Source organism: Ambystoma mexicanum, chromosome 13 (genome assembly GCF_040938575.1).
Source record: "Ambystoma mexicanum isolate Mex_15411 chromosome 13, UKY_AmexF1_1, whole genome shotgun sequence".
Lineage (NCBI taxonomy): Eukaryota > Metazoa > Chordata > Amphibia > Caudata > Ambystomatidae > Ambystoma > Ambystoma mexicanum.
The window spans coordinates 206710232-206732059 of NC_090938.1; positions in this window are offsets into that span (position 1 = coordinate 206710232).

Sequence of the window (21828 nt, forward strand, 5' to 3'; positions counted from 1 at the left end):
TTGGCGTTCTCACAAAATCTACAGGCATTACATATTTCACTGAGAAGTTTTCGTTTTGCTAACACTTCTTTAGTTGGCCGTAAGTCTAGCCTAAAACGTAAGAAATCCAATCTTACAGAGACTGACGGAGACAAAAGCGAATATGGCTCACATAGTCCAAGTTTTTTTATCTATGCATTGATTATTTCCATAGGTTTTGTATGCCCGACACTGCTATGGATCCAGTCCCGCAAATACACTTTTTTCTTAGCTCTCTCTGGATCATCCAAGAGAGTGGTCAACGAGAGGTCAGCCAGGGTCATGATATCAAATACCTGATCACGCCATTGTGCGGCTAACCTCTGACTAGATGTTAAGAGATATTGACCTATCGATCAAAGCAAAGTTTTAGAGTTTTTAGCCAGAATGAACTTTCGAAACAAGGCGCACTGTCGCCACTGGAAGATGGCATTTAAAGAGGTAAGGCCAATCTCTATGCGTGCTATTGGAATGCATTGAGGTAAACTTAAGATCGATCGCGAGTATTTACCTTCCAGCCTTTGTAAATGTATATGTTTAGTTTTAAGCCATGTTTCCATGCATATAATAAAATAGAGACTGTCTTGGCTTTATAGTACGAACCTGCTGATTTTATGGAGAATTTTCTATATTTTCTTAACAATAGCTTTGTTTGAGAGATGGCTATCACCAATTTAGCTTCCATTGACTGTACATGCACTCTGTCTAGGTCCACAATTTCAAGCTAAGAATTTAGCAAGGTCCATTTCAATTTGTTACGCTTCACGTGTTTGGCATTGCAAATCATAAACTTAGAGACTTTTTGGTGTTGACCGTTAGCTGGTTTTCATCTAGATAGATCGATAGAGCTTGTAGTAGATTGTGCAGTCCTATTGGAGTCTTTGAAAGCAACACCAGGTCATCAGCATAGAGTAGTGCCATTACCTTCTCAGACCCCACTCCTGGAGCATCCGCGATTACCTGGCTAAATGCTTCTGAAATATCATGGAGGAAGAAGTTGAAGAGAGCTGAGTCCTTGCCTCAGTCCCCTTGTAGTGTTCACTACTGTAGAGAGCGTCCCCTGGTTGTTTAGCCTAATCTGAAGCGATGTATTAGTGTGCAGTTCATTAATAATATCGATAATAGTAGCAGGACAATTTGCTGATTGCAGTTTGCTAATCAGAATTTGCCCTCAAATTGAATCAAATACTGCATTGAAATTGATGAAGGCCAAATATAATGGTCTTCCGGTGGCATGATGCTAGTGTTTGATTGTATACAGAGTTGTGAGATTTACTGCCATGCCCATACCGGCTATAAAGCCAGTCTGATGAGGATCTTGCTTATTCTTGACACAATGTCCACTTATTGAAGTCTTGTAATACAAATCGTGTATAGATTTTTCCTGCAACATCCAGAAGCGAAATGGGTCTATAGTTCCCAGCTTTTGCTCTATCTCCTTTTTTGTAGATTGGGAGGACTATAGCCTTGCGCCATGTAGATGGTATATGTCTTTTTGCAGCGACATTGGCAAATACCTGTGCCAGAATCAATGCCCAGCTGTGTGGATGAGTCTTCAACATCTGGTTGCTTAGTCCATTTGGTCCAGGGGCTCTTGAAATGCTTGATCTTTTAATAAAAAGTTCATTATCTTCTACTGTCATGTCCATGTACCATGGAGTATGAAACGTTGGTCTATTCTCAACTAGAAGCCATGTAAAATTGTCGTAAAGTGCAGAAAAATGCTCTACCCATTCTTGTTCTGGGACGCCATTTATCTGCATGTGTGCACAAGAAGTTCCAGCCGCTTGATTGAGCATGTTCTAAATGAACGCCGTGTTCTTAGTTGAGATAATACGTAAAAAATTCTCTCCATCTTGCTGGAATCTGAAGGCTTGTTGCAAGCAAGTCCAATTTCTATATTGCATTTTGCTGAACGAAGGGCAGCCATTCTTTCCTCTGGCGACAAGTTGCGGCATGCTTTCTTCTTTCGACGTAATTCTGCTTTCTTGTCCCTTTGAGCTATGTCAAAGCCATATCTCTTCTGTGATTTTATAAATGTTTGCTCCTTTTTTTTAGAGAACACAATGAAGAGAGGGAGTGATGTGTCATAGGTCAAGTTCCCGCACACATGATCATTGTTTATTAACAAGGTCCTCAATTCTGACAAGTTCTCTTTGTTCCATATATATCAATTAGTTGCAGTATTCTGGGTGAGCTGTGGAGTGTAGTATGTTCTTTCCTCCACTCAGTTTTCCACTCCCTAGAACCATTGTAGCACTAGTAAGTTGTGGTCACGAACTACTTGCTTTATGATTTCAAATGTGTCGACCATATTTTACAGCTTCTTATCTAAGCATATATAGTCGATGATACTACTCACAGACCCTCTAGACCATGTGAGACGAGGCGGCACATCTCCAGGCAAGGAGCCATTTGCCATCAAGAGGCCTCTCTATTCCATCAATGAACTCCATGTCACTTGAGGTTCAACCACTTTAGTCTTGTCACCCATGCATCTCAAGTTTAAATCTCCAGTGATAATTGTATATGAAATTGAGGGCTCTGCCGAAACTGTATCCAACAGGAGTCGTAGGTCACGAAAGAAAATAATGTCTGACATGGCAGCCGGATTCCTATATAGATTAAGTAATGCGTTAGCCCTATCATGAAAGAATATTTTCACGAGTTGCATAAAATTATTTGGAGTGACCCATTCCTGAATAGTACATTCTGAACTTGTTTTAATAGCGACCATAAATCCAGAAGTTGGATGGCCTTTCTGACCCACCATGGCTTTAAGAAACACAATATCATGATCATCCCATGTTGGTTTACTGAGGAGCCACGTCTCCTGTAGTGCAATAATGTCATATTCATTAATAAAGGTTTGATTGCTATGACTAAGGTGCGTGTGTCCTCGGGTATTCCTGCTAGCTAGTTTGATAGAGTGTTTCTGTGAACTCCTTAAGGATTTGATAGCTGAATCTTGAATGCATAGTCATGCATTAGAAGTGTTCAGAGTTTTAAATGGAATTGACTTTGAGCAAGCACATCCACATTCATTACCAAGAATGCACTTGTTTTTTAGAACTTCCATTTCCGATAAATCTTGCAATACCGTGAAGCCAATGGTGTGCAGTTCTGCTTTAGCTAGCCAGATAGTATTCAGAGGTACTCCAGAGGGTATCCACAGTCTTACGGTCGTGGGGTTATATACATCTGGAAATTCAACTTGTACTATATCCCCTGTTGTAACGTCTTCCAACCTGGGAATGTCTTCAAAAATGCTTAGAATAGTAGAACTAATCAAGGTATATTGTTGAAATGGTGTGGCTCGACAACTCATAATCAGCGTGTGGATATTCGCACTTTGATGCTTATTCTTTTTTTCCTCATTGATTAGGCCCTGCTTAAGGGAGGCAGCTATGTCTTTGTGTGGCTGGGATCGTTGGAATATCTTAGGCAAAGGTTTCAGAGCCTGGGTTTTAGTTCCCCAGTCACAATTAGTCACCGAAAATATTCAAAATAGATTTAGGGCACCTACAGTCAGTGAGCGTCCGTGGTTCTCCCTTTTGTGAAGCTACCACTTCAGCCTCTACGCCTAAGCGACTCGATGGCTGCACTGACTAGAGGGACATATAAGCATCGACCGCTTCCCTAATTTCTTTCCTTCGACCTTCTTGCGCTTGCATCCCGGCATTCCTTTCCGCAATGTGTGTATTAGTTACATTTGCAGGCTTGGATGGAAGTGCATTTGGCTGATTTCCTTTTTTTTTAATCAGATATAATTTCTGCCCCTGAGTCGTCCAGCGGTTGATGAGAAATATTAAAATTACTGCTTTGCTTGTGCTCTATATTTTTCTCTTTCCTAAGAGCTTTATATTTCTGCACCACCGTGGCACTTGCTTTTGATGCATGTTTTTGTGACGCAACAAGAGTGTTAATAAATTGTTTCGATGAGCCTTTTGTGTTGCCTCCTAGATTTTTCATATTTATGGATTTCTTGACTTGTACTTTGTCCACCGCTTTGGTGGCTGTTTGCTTTTTTGGTTGTATTGAACCATTATTCACCTGAAATATATCAAAGACTGGTTGCGCCGTTATAGCATTTGGTACAGCTTTTGATGTGTGCATCTCCACACTAGGTATTTTTTGAGATTCTTCCTCAATGGGACTAATGACCACATCAAAACTTGGCAAGACTGGCATTTTATCTACCGTAGAGTGAGGCATATTTTCTTTCCATGCCGCATCTGTTTGCACCCCCCTGTTCGAGGTCATAGTTTTTTTCAAATTTATTAGATCATTTTGTGCAGTCCACTTTGTTCATTGTTCAATTTGTAGCGCTACGATGGAAAGCTTTGCATTCAGCGTTTCGAGCAAATGGCTCAAAGTGGTTAAAGCCGTGTTAATTGCAGTTGATGTAATTTGCAATAAGGTTTGTGAATTAGAATCCATTAGTTCTTTTTGTGGAACATTAGATCTTCTTGGTGTGGGCGCTACGAATGAAATGGAAACATTAGATAATTGGGAACTAGCATACTCCGAGATTGATTCGGAATTTGGTAAATTAGACGAAATGGCTTCGTCAGACAAACTAGCATGTAGAGAGAGATCAGCTATTGAGGACTCTACCAGATCAACAATGGAGCTGTGCCTTCCGTTCTTTGGTGTGGAAGTACTAATGCTCTGCTCCGGTGTTTGATTAGCATGTGTAATGTCGACTGAGCCGTCTACCCCCCTCATCATGATTTTGCTCTAAGCATGATGTGGAGTTTAAGCTCTTAACATTTGGGGTCCTCTTCGGCCTTTGTGGCCCATTTATTAAACAATTAGGAACACCAATAACTTTGTTACATTTTTCGTGGCTTTGTCTAGGAATCACCCTTCCTGTGTCTACATTAGCCACTACGTACAGCCTTACCCTCTTTTGCCAGTTCAGATGGAATGCAATAAGTTCGTATGTCATACCCCAGTCTATTTTTAGCAACAACTGGCGTCAGTGTTATGGATTTTGTTGATGTACGCCTGCTTGCAAGCAAACTCACTTCTGGCATGTTTGTTTTCAAGGTGTACAACACCCACGACATGCAATTACACAACAGAGAAAAATGAATTAAAATTACACTGTTAAAGCTGAAATTCTCTTACAAACTTACTGTGTAAGATGCCGTGCTAAGACCAAATATACTCCTTCAACAGGCCACCACTTAACGTTGCAAAGTAGACCTATAGAGCATTACAACATTCACAAGTTTCTTTTGTCACACCCCGCAACCATCCACTGACAGCCACAGACAGCAGCCCTTAGCACCAAAGCCCTTTTCACCAAAGCGCGCGCGCAAAATGTGTGTCCATGCAGTATATTGAATTATGGGTGAAGGAGGAGGAGTTGGAAGAAGTTTTCCCGTGATTTCTTCCTGAAACAATGAAAACGACAGTTAAAGTTGCATCGCAACTTTCACAAACCAAACAATGGAGAGTTCTTTCAAAACCCGTACCCGTACCGTAGCAAATTGGGAAAAGTATACGTTATGTCTCCAGCCTGAGCAAAATGGGAACAGCGTCTCCAGCAGCCACAGACAGCAGCCCTTAGCACCAAAACCCTTTTCACCAACTTGCGCGCGCAAAAGCGCATGTCCATGCAGTATATTGAATTATGGGTGAAGGAGGAGGAGTTAGGGACTTAGAGGTTTTCCCGTGATTTCTTCTGTAGCTCCAAATGGGGAAAAGCACATGAAATGCAGAGCGTTATGTCTCCAGCCTGAGCAAAATGGGAACAGCGTCTCCAGCAGCTCCACTTTGCGGTTTCAGCTCTTTGCATCTCTCGCAAACTGCACCACTGCGGTTCTCGGATACCACTATGGACTTTGGTTGCATCTCGGGTCCAGCACTCTGTTGAGGTGGCTCAGGCTTGGTCAGTCCTGCGTCAAGGGAGTCCGGAGGATCTTGCTGGAGCTCGGGTCTAACTTAAAAGTGATGCACTCAGTGTGGTGCACCTCTCCCTGGCACTTTGGTTCCTGCAGCAGCAACGGAAGTACAGCCAGCTCAGAGAGGATGTCCATACGAGTTCACTTTGGGGTTGATTGGTCCCACCAACCCAAGGGGAGAAGCCGTCCGTTGCAGGGCTTCTCTAGTCAAGGCCAATTCAGAGTTTCAGCAATGCAGCAGGGCTTCACCGAGCAAACCAACGGCCCAGGAGTTGCAGCAATCGTCTCTTCCAAGTTCTTCTTTAGATTCCTTCGTCCAGTGGTTGACTCTGCCTTCCAAGGAAAAAGCCTTGCCTTTTATACAGGTTTCTCACATTAATTTGCAGCCTAGCTGTCACTCACACAGCAGGGTGGATGTCCTCCAAGTACAGCCAGCCGACCAATCACCTTTGGGTGCATACCTGTAACCAAGGGGATTAAGCACAGCATGTTTCGGGCACTTCCGCCACTTCCTGCCCCTGCCAGACACGCTGGAGTCATAGCCGGGCTTCACCAGTGAATCCTGACAAAGACAAACTGAACAAAGGGCCCAAACCTGGTTGACACGCAGAGTGAATCTCATGAAGGACCTTTCCAACAAGAAATGGCGAGAAAAGAATTTTGATGCAATGGTCACCCATGGGTTGTCTTACTGCAGCTGCAATTGCAGCCCGCGGTAAAAACACACAATGGTAGAAAAAAGAAAACCACTGCCACCAGCCATTAATTGTAGAAAGGGTAACATAAAAATAAACTAGACGTAGGGAATATTAAGTAACCCCTCCAGCACCATAAGATAGTGTGTGCTGGGTTTAGAAAGTTACAAAATATAAGTAAAGTCCATTTCATTTCACTGCTCTTGGAAACAGTAGTTTCACCAAGAGAAGGTATTTAACCCTTTAGGGAAATCTAAGAGACTTCCCTGTGTGACTCCACCCTCAACAGACTCTCCGCGGTCCAATCAATTGTAATATCAAGACTGGACTATGCTAACCCCCTCTAACTCGGAGTCCACGCATGCCAACTGACTAAATTACAAAGAACACAAAATGTTGCAGCCAAACTGCTACTAGCGCTTGGCCCGAGACACCACATCTCCCCAGCCCTCAAAACTCTGCACTGGCTTCCGGTTGCCCGAAGGGTGACCTTCAAAACCTTATGAATTTCTCACCGAGCACTGCATAAAACCGGACCTCAATATCTTCAAGACAAACTAAAACCCTATCACCCTGCACGTACTCTAAGATCAAGCTCAGCCGGTCTCCTAGTCATACCAAAAACAAACTCAGTCAGGTTAGGCGGATCATCATTCTCTGCCTTGGCCCCCACGCTGTGGAACGCACTCCCTCCCCACATGTGACTCACTGAAGACCTTATGTCTTTCCGCAAATTACTGAAAACTTGGCTCTTCCCCTAAAACCGACCCGAATTCAAACTTACTCAAACTGGATAACAGCATCTCAATGACTTTACCAAATGCTAGATCATAAATAGCAATGCAGCATCAGGATCCGAGCGAGAAATCGGAAACTAATAACCTCTATTGGTTAGCAAAAAAAAGGACAAACAAATTAGAATGAGTAAAAACGATTAAACCTGAGAGTAGATAAAAAGAATAAGTTGTACAAGAGCAGTAAAGTGGCTGAAATTAAGGAAATGGACAAAATAAATGTCACGAACAAGAGGATCAATGTGGACGCGATGAATAAAGTGGATAGCAACAATTCAACTAACCCAAACTACTAGATCTTAAATAACAATAAGACAAATAACAATACAACATCAAGATCGAAGCGAGAAATCGACAACTAATAACCTCTAATGTAAACTAAAAGGACAAACAGAATAGAATGAGTAAAATAGATCAAAGCTGTGAAGTGGATAGAAAAAAAAAATGTACGAAAGCAGTAAAGCGGTTGAAATTAATGAGATGTTGAAATATCTGCAATGGACGAAAGGAATAAAATGGACAAAAGGAATAAAGTGAAGAGGATGGAAAGCTGAATAAAAGAGACGGATGAGTGCACAGACAGATGGCATGGAATGTATGAGGAAAACAAAAGAATGTATGAGTGCATGGTATAAAGGAAAGTACAGAATAGACGATTCAAGTTCATGAGACGGGTGTAGTGCATGGGACAGATGGAGAGCACGGAACGGATCGAGTGCGTACGACAAGTAACATGGGCTGAACCGATAATGCAGGATGAATGAACAAAGCGAGTGGAGCGGATGAAGTCGGTGGTGTGGATAAAGCGTGTAGAGCGGTGAGTGCGTTGAGCGGATGAGTGTGTAGAGCGGATGAGTCTGTAGAACGGATGAGTGCATAGAGCGGATGAGTGCATAGAGCGGATGAGTGGGTAGAGTGGATGTGTGCGTGGAGCGGATGTGTGCGTAGAGCAGGTGAGTGCGTAGAGCGGATGAGTGCGTAGAGCGGATGAGTACGTAGAGCGGATGAGTGCGTAGAGCGGATGAGTGCGTAGAATGAATGAGGGCATGGTGCGGATGTAGGTTGTGATACGGATATAGGGTGTGAGTGGATAATAGAGTGGGGCGGATGTAGGGTGTTGAGCAGATCTAGGGGGTGATGGTGTTGAGCAGATGTAGGGTGTTGAGCGGATCTAGTGGTGCGGGTGCGGAGCGGGTGTAGAGTGTGGAGCGGGTGTAGAGTGCGGAGCGGGTGTAGAGTGCGGAGCGAGGAGCGGGTGCTAAGTGCAGAGCGAGGAGCGGATGTAGAGTGCGGAGCAAAACGGGTGATGTATATGGATGGAACGGGTGATGTATGTGGATGAAACGGGTGATGTATGTGGATGGAACGGGTGAAGTGGTTGGAAGGAATGGGTGTAGTAAGGAGAAGAAACGGATGAAGTGGGTGGTAGGAACGAAGGATGGATCTGGAAGAACGGTGATGTATATAGACGAGACGGGTAAAGTATGTGGATGGAATGGGTGATGTGGATTGATCAAGTGAAAAATGTGGTTGTAACAGAGGAATTATGGGGTTGGAACGGGCGAAGTATGTGAGTGGAAAGGATGAACTGGGTGGAATGGATGAACTGGGTGGAACGGATGAGCTGGTTGGAACAGATGAACTGGGTGGAACGGATGAACTAGGTAGAACGGATGAAGTATATGGATGGAACGGATGAAGTATATCGATGGAACGGATGAAGTATGTGGATGGAACGGGTGAAGTATGTGGTATGTGGATGGAACAGGTGAAATATGTTGATGGGACGGACGAACGGGTGTAGAATGGGTGAAGTGGGTGAAACGGGTGAAATGGTAGAACGGATGAGTAGGTGGATGAACGGGTGATGTGTTGGAACCAGTGAAGTGGGTGAAAGGGGTGAAGTGGATAGAACGTGTGAAATGGGTGGAACCATGGCATGGAAAGGATTGAAGTGCATGGAACTGATTGGAGTACATTGAACGGATTGGGGTGCATGGAACGGAGTGGAGTGCATGGAATGGATTGGAGTGCATGGAACAGAGTGACTTACAGGGAACGGGTTGGAGTGCATTGAAAGGAAGGGTTTTGAGTGCTTGAAACGGTCGTAATGCACAGAACAGTCGGAGTACATGAAACGGATGGAGTACATAGAACTATTGGAGTGGGCTCGATCTCAAGCACCTAGGGTAAACCACCATATCACATCTCCACGCTTATTCTCTACTTTACACCACCACTCAACTAGAGCACAGCGATACTATGACACCATTTGGTATAGCTGTCCTCATACCATCATTCGCCTCATACTACCCATCACCCTAATTAAACACTGCTGGTTACACACCCTCCAGCCTAGGCGTTCTCCTCAGGCCTAACGCAGCCAGAATCGGTCAGGATAAAACCCGCCAGAATTAACACATACTCTTGATATCTCAACCACCACACCTACCGCTAAGAAGCAGCTATCACACGAATGCCATACCAGCTGCACACATAGCCAGTGCTCACACGCACCTTTGACTCTCTCTATTCTCTCTACTGACTTGAACTTCGGTTCCCGAGGGCGTTCAACCTACCAGCGCCTTGAGACCATACCAATGGTACATAAGGCACTATATAAATGCAAAGTAACATAGCACATAACATAACATGTAAAGATGATGCCTATGGAGTTTGTCAGACTCCGAAGTCAAAAGAAACACACAGTCCAAATTACAGAAATCTACATGAGAGAGTGGGGAAAAAGTCTCACTCTCTCCAGGTTAGAAATTAAAAGTCCTAAAGTCCAGCAAAAAGAGCTAGGGGTCTCTGAGGTCAATGGGAATTAGCACATTTCTGAGAAATCTCCCTAACAATTGGGAATTCCTAAAGCGGGAGCCGTACAAATTGCTTTCTTCAACTCTTCAAATCCTTCCTCTCTTTCCTCAGTCCATTCTCTTTTCTCCTTATTCACCTGTGCTTTCTTTAAAGCCTGTAAAAGGGGTATTGTGTGTGAGCTATAGCCAAATACCCATGCTCTCTACATAATCTCAAGAACTGTTGCATCTGCTTTACTGTGTACAGTTTTGTTGTTTTCATAATTGCTTCAGCTCTTTCAGGTTTCACATTCTTTCCCTCATGTGAGATCAACTGGCCTATATACAACACTCCTTCTTGACAATACTGTAATTTCTCTTTATCTACCTTGTATCCCTTGTCTGCAAGGATAGTCATTAATTGAATTGAGTCTTGTCTACACTCATCTCTTGTTATGCTACAAATCAGAATGTCATCTATGTACTGTATCACAGTGCTTTTAAAATCAATATTGCCAAGGTCCATCTGCAGGACTCTATTAAAGATCGACGGAGACTCACAATACCCTTGAGGCAAACAAGTATGTTTCAGTCAAATTTAGCGAAACGTAAAGGAGGTTATATCTTGTAAATCGTTGTACAACGGAACTGAGAAAAACACATTTTTCAAGTAATTCACTGTGAGTTATCGCGCTTCTACTGGCATACTACATAGTATCGTCACCAGATTTGGAACTAAAGGAAACTCAGCCTCTGCAATCTGGTTAATCAGTCTCATATCTTGTATGAATCTCCACAATCCGCCCTTTAATTTCTTCACAGGATACACAGCAGTATTACACAATGTCTTTGATGGTACCAGAATACCTTGCTTCATTAATGCTGAGATAGTCTCAAAAATGCCCTCATCTTCCTCTTGAGAAATTGGATATTGTCTCACTCGAGGTAAAATGTCTCCTGGTTTCAGATTTATGTTAACCTCTCCCACTCCTTTTAATAGTCCTACATCATAAGTGCGTGTATTCCAAATCTTTGTCAAAAAATGCTGGACGCTGTTGCATTATTGCCAATGCGCTGTGGGATCTCCCTTTTCTCTATTCTGATCCAATACATAATGCTCATAAAGAACAGCACTTCATCATCTAATGGATCATCCCTAAACATATCATCATCAGTGATATCAGTCAATCTGCACCCTTCTCCTACGCCCATCATCTGTTCCTTCGAGCATTGCCATTTCCCCACGTACTATGGCTGCATCTAATCCTAAGGGGATAGTCTGCCCCTCAGCTTCGTCCATAGGTATCTTTGGTCTAAACAGAAATTCATCAGGTATCCTCATAGCCCTTCCCACTAAACCAGGTAATCATGTTAACAGAATGCTCACCCCATAAAAGGAAAACTTCTTGCTCCATCGGCACACCTCACAGATCCATTTGCCCTGTAAATGCCAACATAAATTCACCCACATTCATATAGTGTATCCCAGGCGTGGAACACACTGTACCTTCATCAGTAAAAGAAATCGTCATATTATGTCCTGTCATTAAGTCCCTTCCCAAAATATTAACTGGTGTCTGTTGTGAATACAATGGAACAGCCATGTCACATTCTCCTATAGAGACTGGTAATTCGTCAGTAAAAGGAACTCGACTTGTAGTTCCAGAGAATCCTTGAGCATTCATGGCATTTCCCGACATTGGATCTTTTCCCTCTCGTATACATGAATGAGTAGTACGAGTGTTACCTCGTCAGCTATATCCTTTTCTCCATTCAATCTCTTGATTTCTCGTTCTATGTCTGCCGATACACTTGGTCATTCACTTTTCTCTTCCCTATTTTGTAAGACCTTTAGGATCTTCTCTTTTCTCTTAGTCTCCTCTGGACTACCGTCACTTCTATAAGCAGGCAATTCATATATTGGATGACTATACCCCATCAACGCTTCATTTCCTTCAATGGATATAATCCTGTGCTTTCTGTACTAATGCTGTACTTTACTTCCAGCGAAGCAAGGGGCACAGAAGGCTGGACACATTCCTCATTACACTGGTGTAGAGGAGGACTCAAACATGGCCTGCACCCCTGCCCCTCATTTTGAGTTGCCAGTAAAGTACTCGCCAAGGTATGTGACGTATGAGGAGCAGCTGAACCAACAGAGAGCTGCAATGGGCCTCTGCCCTGTATACATCAGAAGAGCTGTACCTGTTGAAGCGGCAGTGACCAGACAACCCTGGGCAGCACGTTACCCCATCAGACAGCCATACCAGCCGCTGATACGAAATGATAAGTATTTACAGACTGTCCATGAGGAGACACAAAGAGCCATGATGGAAGGCAAATGGTGATGTGACGGTGGCCCAGACAGACTAACGCACGAGAAAAGGCAACACGCGAGTGCGAGTAGCCATGAAAACAGATACAAGAGACACGAAAGACAACACGATGTTGAAACGTAAAAGAATCATAGCTGAGAACCAAGATGGAAGAATTGAACCAATTAATGTGTGTAAATAGGCTTGGAACGCAAGAAGCTAAGTAATCGATACTGCTTGCAATACTTAGTAGAAGAATAGAGCGGCAAGCGCCAACTATATATATATCTACCTCAACAAGGCACAATTTACACGTGCAACTCCGTTTTGTAAAAAGCAGAAGTACGCCCAGGCGGCCAAGGCCTGACTGGCCGGGTTTCATATCCAAGCCCAAGCCAGGGGAAAGAGCAGAATCGAAACTTAACAGAGGACGGCTCAGGCCTGGGAAATCGTGGTCAACCCAAGAAGGGGAGGTGAGCTTCAGCTAAGGAGAATCGAAACTTCAGAGCATACCAGCCTGCCACACGAAGTCAAGATAAGGAGGCCCAGGCAGGTGGGGGAGCTACAGGAGAATTAAATACACAAAAGACTGGAAACTGAAGCAGATTCACAGTGAACCAACACGTGACCAGCCAGGCGCGGAGATGTACCACCGTCTGATGTCACCCAGATCCAAGGGTGCCATAACTTTTCCTGATAAGAGACTACAGTTTCGAGGCTGTCCTTAGCCAACTAATTGACACATCGCCCTAAAACACTGATTGATGGAAAGGAGGCAGGGTGAATCTTGGGGCACTAGGCACCTGGGTGTCTATTCTGCATGCTGCTAATTAAAGTGGAGATTTATGTTTAGGGGTGTAACTTGCCCAATCACAATGGACCATGTAATCTAGGGTCCTATAGACAATATAACCAATAGGACGTTGTAGTCGTAGTGACGTCTTTCACGCGTGATGTACAGGGATGGGTGTAGATGCCCACCAGATAAGAGTTAACCAATCCACATGCTCTGTTGTCATATACAGATATCACACCTATACTTAAGTTACCTTTCCTAACCAATTATATTGCATGATGATTTTTATGGAATTAGATATCAGTGATGATGAGTTTAGCCTACAAAAACGGCTGTTTGACTGAAGTTCGAGGAAGTCGGAGCGAGACAGGTGATCGCAATGCTGCTGATTTCCATTTGTTGATGTACTTGTCATTAAACGGACTTCCCTTTGCCATTTGTCATTGAACAGACTTTCTTTTACCAATGTATTGAGTCCTCATTATTGAGTTGTGCCGGAGTATGTGAATCCTGCACCCTGTCCTCACATGGTGCAGCTATCTTGTATTACAAGTTCTAGAGGGTGAGTACTGTCCAATGTGCCCGACAGTAACTTCCTCCCCCACAGAACACTGGTTAAGCATCCAATCCTCAGATGGCGGATCCTCTCTCTCTTCCTGGTACATTTTCCAAAGCTCTAAAATAGCTAACGTCTTCTCAAATTTCTTTCCTGTGTACGCAGTGTGCAGTTATGTGGTCATGTGTTGCAGCTTTGACAGAGATCCCCCTTGTGGCCATGGCATGAACATCTTATCTGCCGTCCCCTTCACCCATTCCGCACTATACTGTTTGAGCTTGGCCGTATGTTTTGACAAGGTTTTAAACAAATGCATCAAACAAGTAACATCTTCCATTGTGACGAGTCTCAATTGACTATCAATACTTACCAGTGCTTTACAAAAATACTTTAACGAAAACAACAAATATGAGTGCGCTAAAACAATCGCCGCTCAAAACCTCTATTTTCCAATAGTCTCAATCTAGCTTTAAGTCGGTACCGACAACTTCTCTAGATAGAGGCTATGTCTTATCAACCTTCTCTTAATTTTCCTTACACAATTGTCGTTTCTTCGACACCTTAATATATCACAAATACACAAACAGACAGACTAGTCGACTCTTCACATTAATCCTCAAGGTTTTTATTCCTTATCTCTGCCCCTAAACATACCCTGATTTACAGGATTTAAGTTGTCATCTTTCAGGGACCTGTCCTCTACGTAGCCTAAGTTACTTCGACTGAAGTGTATGACAACTACTTGTGAAATCCCCTTGGACCTGGACTACCGGGCCTTTTATCTCCTTATCTCTTATCTATATACACAAAAAACACCACTCATTACTTTTTCTACACTACTTTCTAGGTCGCCCGTTATTTTCCTAACTACCACAATCCCGTCTCCTCAATTTGCCATTCGTCTTAGTCTACTCACCGTTCGCTCTTTCAGCTCGAGGCCTTCAGTATCGACTTCCCCTTCAATCGACCACTTTCGTCTTCCATCCGCAAAGCGCCTATGGAAACCAGGAGGGATTTCGTCAAAGAGGGACCCGCCCCACCTGTCTCGATTTTCTTGCAAGAATTCTATATCGGCCGCTCTCCACAGGAAACCTTGCGATCTTCCGGCTAGATGGTGGAGGGCACTCGATGGTCTGAAGCACTGGAGTCTACTGGTCGATGGGTCTTTCTGTCAACCATACGACATCTTACACGTGAATCCTAGCTGCCCTTTTAATCAAGGTAACACATCATACTATGGATGGGATGGAGAATAATTCTCATTCTAAGTAATAAGACTGACTCAGGAAGTTGGCAAATAAATATGTTTTATTTGCAATTGTCTAAAACAGGGAGTACAACGGACATCAACGGACGTCGCACAGCATCATTTCAAAGTATTTCATTAAAAAATCACATTTATATACTAACAATTCATCCTGCGTGACGTCATGACACGTGGAAAACTAGGAAAACCTACGGGAGATTGTGGTTGGCCTAAGGGTACTATCTAAGTATACTTTCTATATGCAATAGGATCGTGATTTGGGTCTCTATAAACAGTTTGGCACTCATGCACTCCCTTAGTCATCTTTGATAGTAATTAGAAACACAACACATCATTGGCTCTCAAAATATAAGGCTCTGCGTTATACAGCCTTCTACAATTGTTTGGCACCCTTGGGGAACATTCGATTCTCTAGCAGCACGTAAGCTTGTACCCCAGGTGTTGGTGGGTGAATTTGACTGTGTCTTCCCACCCAATTAGCCCATCATCTCTCATCACTCATGCCGTCTGCCATTCAAATTGTTTTTGAACTCGGCCTTGTAGTAGCTTCTCGTCTCAGTGAATATAAAGGAGTTGTCATGACCCTTGCCCCTGGCCCTCACTGGCAAGTCAACCTTCCAGTTAGGGCCAGGTCAAAGGACTTGGCTCATAACCATCATGAAGACCAACATTACAATGGGACTATTTACTTGGGACTATTTAACTTGGGGGGAGGGGGTTCAGCCAACATGGAGGCACACACATAGCTCAGTTACAAGGAACTGAGCTATGCGGTCTAGTCTTTTGGGTGTGGCATGGCCTGGGACTATTTTACCTGGACTACTTTACCTGAGACTATTTAAACCACACCCCAAACAGCAGAACATGCTTTGCGTTATTCTGCTGTGGGCAGCGTAACGCTCATCGTGTCCAGTTCTTTGATACCAGCTTACCTGAAACCAAGGACCTGCAGAGAGAGAAAGAGCACTACGAAACTTACCTGGAACAGTATCCTGTCTTCAATCCATCGCTGACTTCAGTTCCACTCACCTGAAGGTACAAACTCCATCATCCGGCACCGCATGCCTCCTGGAATACCATAACCTGGAAAGAGGAGAAAGAAAGACAGCATTAGGAAGCGTTTACTCACGTTTCCTCCCGAATGAAGAAAGCCACACAATTCTTACCTGGGTAGTCATCTCCTGGTCAGTATCATTGCTGGAACATTACAGCGCTCGGCGAGGAACATCGCAACCTGCAAGGAGAGAAAAGACACAGGTTAGCAATATAAAAGGCAAAACAGCGCCGCGCATCGCGCATTACTCACCGGACAGCATTGCGCACACCGCGCTTTCGCCTACCGGCCCATGCTCATCTTCAAACTGCATGACAACACCAAAATACCTTTCCAAACCTAAAAGGAAAGAAGCAAGACATTATTATTCGAACAAAATGGAACATAAGAATTGCATATAAAGACTGTAAAGCAGCAAACCTACGGAGTCCCAGCAGGCCTGGATTCCCACAGGGGGGCTTGCACCAGTGAAGTAACTTGGTTGCTGCTCGCCCCCACATCTACACGCCCCTGCCACGAGGAGCAGGACGGAGAATCCACCTTTTACAATATTAAGGTGAGCCAAGGGGGAGGAAGGAGTTGAGGCCAAGGGAGGTGGAAAAACATAAAGACAATCTGGTATTGAATCCAGCTCTCCTATATTGCAGACCCATTTTTAACCAAAGGCATTTCCAAGGGACCCGGAGAGTGTTTGAGAGTGCAAATCATCCAACCAGGGCTGGGTGGCTTCCCCGTGGATACCAGGTGAGCGTAACAGAGTGTGAGCACTCGCTATCTTCAATCTGGTGCACCATGCTCTTCATCTATTTTCATCCTCAGCTCACGTGATCAGAGAACGTGAATCGGCCCGCATTATAGCATTTAATTGTTTTTATGAAGAAACTTGGTACTCATGGTGTTCGCTCTTTGCAACTTAACAAGGTATGCCTCGACTTTTCACGTACACTGTTCTTCGCAGGCTGATAACCAGTCCTTGGCTGCTTCCAGCCTTTGCCATCAAGCCAGACAGCCTCTTTGGTCTTGCTTCGAAATCGAGCCTATTCTTTGCTGCGACACACGCATAGATCTCAATCCCTCTTCCTTCATGGAGACTCGCTTACTAAAATTGTGATCTTGAATGTCTAGAATGCTATATATATAATGGTGGTACCACCTGCAGTCTATATGCTCTGTATAGCCAGCCTTATGAATAGTCTACTTGCATTAAAAGCATCTGTACAACTGTAAAACGACTTGTGTTTTCTGCAGTGTTCTTCACACGTGCAATCTTCATTCCGCAATTTGAAGTTCTCAGCGATTCTCTATTTTGACATCAAATTCTATATCGTCTTGCATTCTGTTCTCTGGTCATCCTTTTCAGTACGTCACACACATTTCTTGTGCCGTCACCAGCTTCTTCTTTTCACGTCTTCACACTTATTCGGGGTCTTCCCTCAGGAGACCATCAGCGCTTCAGGGATACTTCACATAGGGTTTTCTAGGTGGATACCTTGCCTCAAAGACTTCGTGTAATGGGTATCATTACCGAGGTTGCACATGTCGCAATTTCTGGTTTCCAACATATAGGCAAAAAAGGGGCGGGACTTCCTGTAGAGGCATTCGGCTGCTCCTCTACACATTTAATTACCACCCTTACTGTGTCATTATCCCCCGATGCATGCAGATTCCCCTTCCAACCAGCCACCCTTCCCTCCTCTTAAGGGATATGTCCAGGACCATAGCTACTGACATCCCTCCCGTTACCTGCAAACACTGTCGCGCCTACAGCAATTCGTAGATGGCTGCTGAGCTGGGCTTTCTGACTGCTTGGTAATGGGCGTGGTGTCCCATGCAGTCAATTGAAATAAAGCCAGTTCGGTGCCTGCGAGATAACGCAATGAAATGTCCACTGGATTGTTAGAGCCTAGGTTCTAGTCCCCAGCAGGGGAAGAGTTTAAACAAAACCGCAGGTGGCCTTTCCTACCTTCCTGGAACAGTACTTCAGGTAACATAATGCAGGGGAACGATGACAACTTTCCCTGGGACGGGAACGTCGTCCCCGTTAGTTCTCTTCCACTTTGACCTTTGTCTTGCATTTTCCCTACCTCTCCTCTAACCGGGTGTGCAAGCCATTACAGTGGGGTTAGTGACATCACACCCAGGCTCAATTAGAAAGTAGACGGGCTCCATGTTGAACTGGTGCTTAATTTCATCACATTAGTGTTGGGCTAAGATCCCAGTGAAAAAGCTGAACCACAATGATTTTTCTGTGTTGGCTCTGTTATCAACATACTGCCGCCCTTATAGTCTAGATTATGTATCTCGAGGGTGTACCTGAAATACTGATACGCTGACACACTGCTGGCTGGGCTCGGCAGCGCTGCGAGGCGAGGTCACGTGATATGGGCCATTACTCAAGTTTCCAGGCATTATGCACTCTGTGTGTGGGGCTCCCGGGAGACAGGTGCAGGCCGCGGCGCGGAATCGCAGGTCTGGGCTCTGAAGTCATAGCTTCTCCTTTATTCGGAGGTAGTAATGCATTGTGTGGGCTGTTACTCTGTTGTCTCTGCTGGAGGGAGGGAGGGGGGAGGGAGGTTGGTGGGAGGACAACCTGCCTGCAGTGACACCATCAATCCTTTTGAAAGGGGGCGAGTTTGCCTCTTAAAAGGGCGATGCCGCGGCAGGCGGGCGGGCAGGCGAGGACACTCGCACACGGTGGCGAGGCTACTTGGGACTAGAGACGTCCTTTGTTGACCGGGGCTAGAATTTGAATTGCTGAGGAAGAAAGTGAAAGGGTCCAGCTGAGCTGAGCTCGCCAAGGGGCGCAGGGGGCTGGCTGAAGAGTCGGCTTGGAAGTGCTGCCTGCATGCAACCCCCATTCCCCTGCCACCGGGCTAGGGCGCAGCTAGGGCCGGGTGACTCGTTCCTTCTAGGGCGCTGGTCGGGTACCCTATGCATGTTCAGCATTCCTTGAACATGACCGGGCGTTTATAGTGTCCAGCCTATTCCAGGAAATTGCGGCGGACAGACTTTTCTTTTGTATTTTGCTGTAAACAGGATGCTTTTGCTTTGTTCCTGTAAGTTAAGATAGCACACACAGTAATTGCCTGCACACACAGCTGAATAGTGTATACACGGGTCGTTAATACATTAGATCAAATAACAGTTACAATTAGAGCGCTTCGAAGCGGGAAGAATCCAACATAAGGCGCTACCTAAGAACACCATATTAATATTCTCGCCGTCACTGGGAGCAGCAGATCTCGTCTTCAAACTTATTCTCCCAGAGGGAACCAGTCAAGCAAACACGCAGCATTTCATTTATTTTCTGAATTTTTGGGGGTTTGGGGGGATTGTCTCCAGTTTTACAGGTTGGTCTTTTCAGAACTAGTAGAGAGTGAGAGTTCGTGAGAAGGTGAGTGGAAATGAGATAATGGGTTAGATGAGGGCGTGTGAGAGAAAATTAAGAATCGGGTACAGTGGTTTTGGTTAGGATTTCGAAAGCTAATGGCAGTGGGCACAGTGCTTTGGTTCCAAGCATTGGCACCGTGTTCTTGTTTCGGATTTTGAATAGTATGGGCAGAGGGTACAGTGTTTCCGTTTCGGGGTTTCACCAATATTTGCAGGAGCCACAGCGTGCCTGGTCTGAATTTGAACTGCACTACAAAGCTATTAATTCACAGGGCCCGATCCATGGAATATTTTCCCGGTTGAAAGTGAATTTGCACGGCTGAAAAGTGACTTTGCACTGCCGACCCAAATCCTGATTCATGGAACAGTGCAAAGTCAGTGAATAGTCATTTTTGCAGTACAGAATGTCTTTGCCCGGACTTTGCACAGCAAAAATACACTTTGCACGGTTCCATGAGTCAGGGTTTGTGTTGGCAGTGCAAAGTCACTTTTCAGCAGTGCAAATTCACTTTCAACCGGGCAAATATTCCATGCATCGGGCCCACAGTGTTTATGTTTCGTGTTTAGATTAGTATCTGCAACAGCCACAGTGTTTTGTCTGCGACCCAGGCACAGTGTTTTGGTTGTTTTTTTGAAGCAAGCACGGTGGTTAGGTTAGACAACTTTAAATAGTTTGTGCAGTGGGAACCACAACGTTTCTGTTTAGTGATTTCAATAGTATAAAAAGTGAGAACTGGGATTTTTCCCAGAATTTTGAAAGGTGTGGCCAGAGTATGTTTGATACAGGAATTTAGAAGCAAAGGCATTTTTGTTATGTTTCTGTTTTTTTTACTGTGTGGACAGTAAGCTCCGCCTTTTTACTTCACGTGTTAGCTGTCTGGGCAGTAAATACACATTTTCTATTTCAGGTTTGTAACAATCTTTCTATATTTGAAAAAAAGGAGGTAAGGACTGCATGCCCGCACAACCATAGCAGTCGCTCACTGCACATGCGCTCAAGGCTTCTGCCTTCGTACATACCCATTACATTGATAGTGACCCATTCTCTGCTCTTTCTAGATCATGCAGAATAATTATATTTGCACTGCAGTCTCTGGTGGCAGGCCACATATCTCCAGCAGAACAAGAAGGAGCGGAAATGGAAAGCAGGGAAGAGAACAGCTGTTCACATTAAGTCACATATAGAGATAATGATATGTTATTTTTATAGCGCTTTCACAAAAGCACTGTTCATAGAACATATTTACATGCAATTATCACCCATCCGAAGTTGGTACTCATTTACAGACCTCGTAAGGATGAAAGGCTGAGTTGGCCGGTCAGGATTCGAACCTGTAACCTGCAGATCACACACAGATTGTGGCCGCTATTTATGTATGTAAGGCAACATGAGGAGTGGCTGGTCAAACAGAAATCCGATTAACCACATGAACGTCCCATCTGTTAATCATTCCAGCGACCCCAGGCATTAACTATTGATATTATTAAAATGTGAAGGGGCTTCGTATAGATAACCGCGCATGGAAGAAAACAGGGATAGGATGGGAGAGGCTTGTCTAACAGAAAAGACTACCATAGGGAGCCCATCCATCTATTAAGAAGGCTCAGCAGGTTAAACGCTCGTTGCTCTGATCTGCAGGTTGCGGGTTCAAATCTGGCAAAACCCAACTCGCCCTTTCATCCTTCCGAGGTCGATAAATGAGCACCAGTTTCGATTGAGTAATAATAGTAATGTATGTAAATATGTCCTATGTAACGCGCTTTAAATTAAAGCGCTATATAAAAAAGGAATTATATAATTATTATAGCAATTTTGTGCTTGCAACAGTAAAGAGCAACATTTGTCATTTTTAAATGTGCCACAAAATCAAAATAACGTTTTTTCCACGTCTGCCACTTATTTTAATTAGGCCGATAGAGAAATCTGTGTCAATTTCTGGAACAAAGTGCCTGAAGAACACGTGACTCCAAGCCCCTCCCATCACTTACATGAAGCCAATCCTTTCCCGATAGATGTCTCCAATGCTTAGGCGCAACCAGGACAAAGGAGATGGCATTCTGGACCTTTAGTACTCGCCTATAACTATTTTAATGAAGCATAAATGTCACAAAATGTACATATTTGAGCAGCTATCTCTCCCTTTTCTTTCAGTGAAATTTGGAAATCAAGTTAATTATTTCCTAGTGGTCTGCAGAGGGAAGCCGCCTTGAGACTGTGCAAAGATGCTCTAAT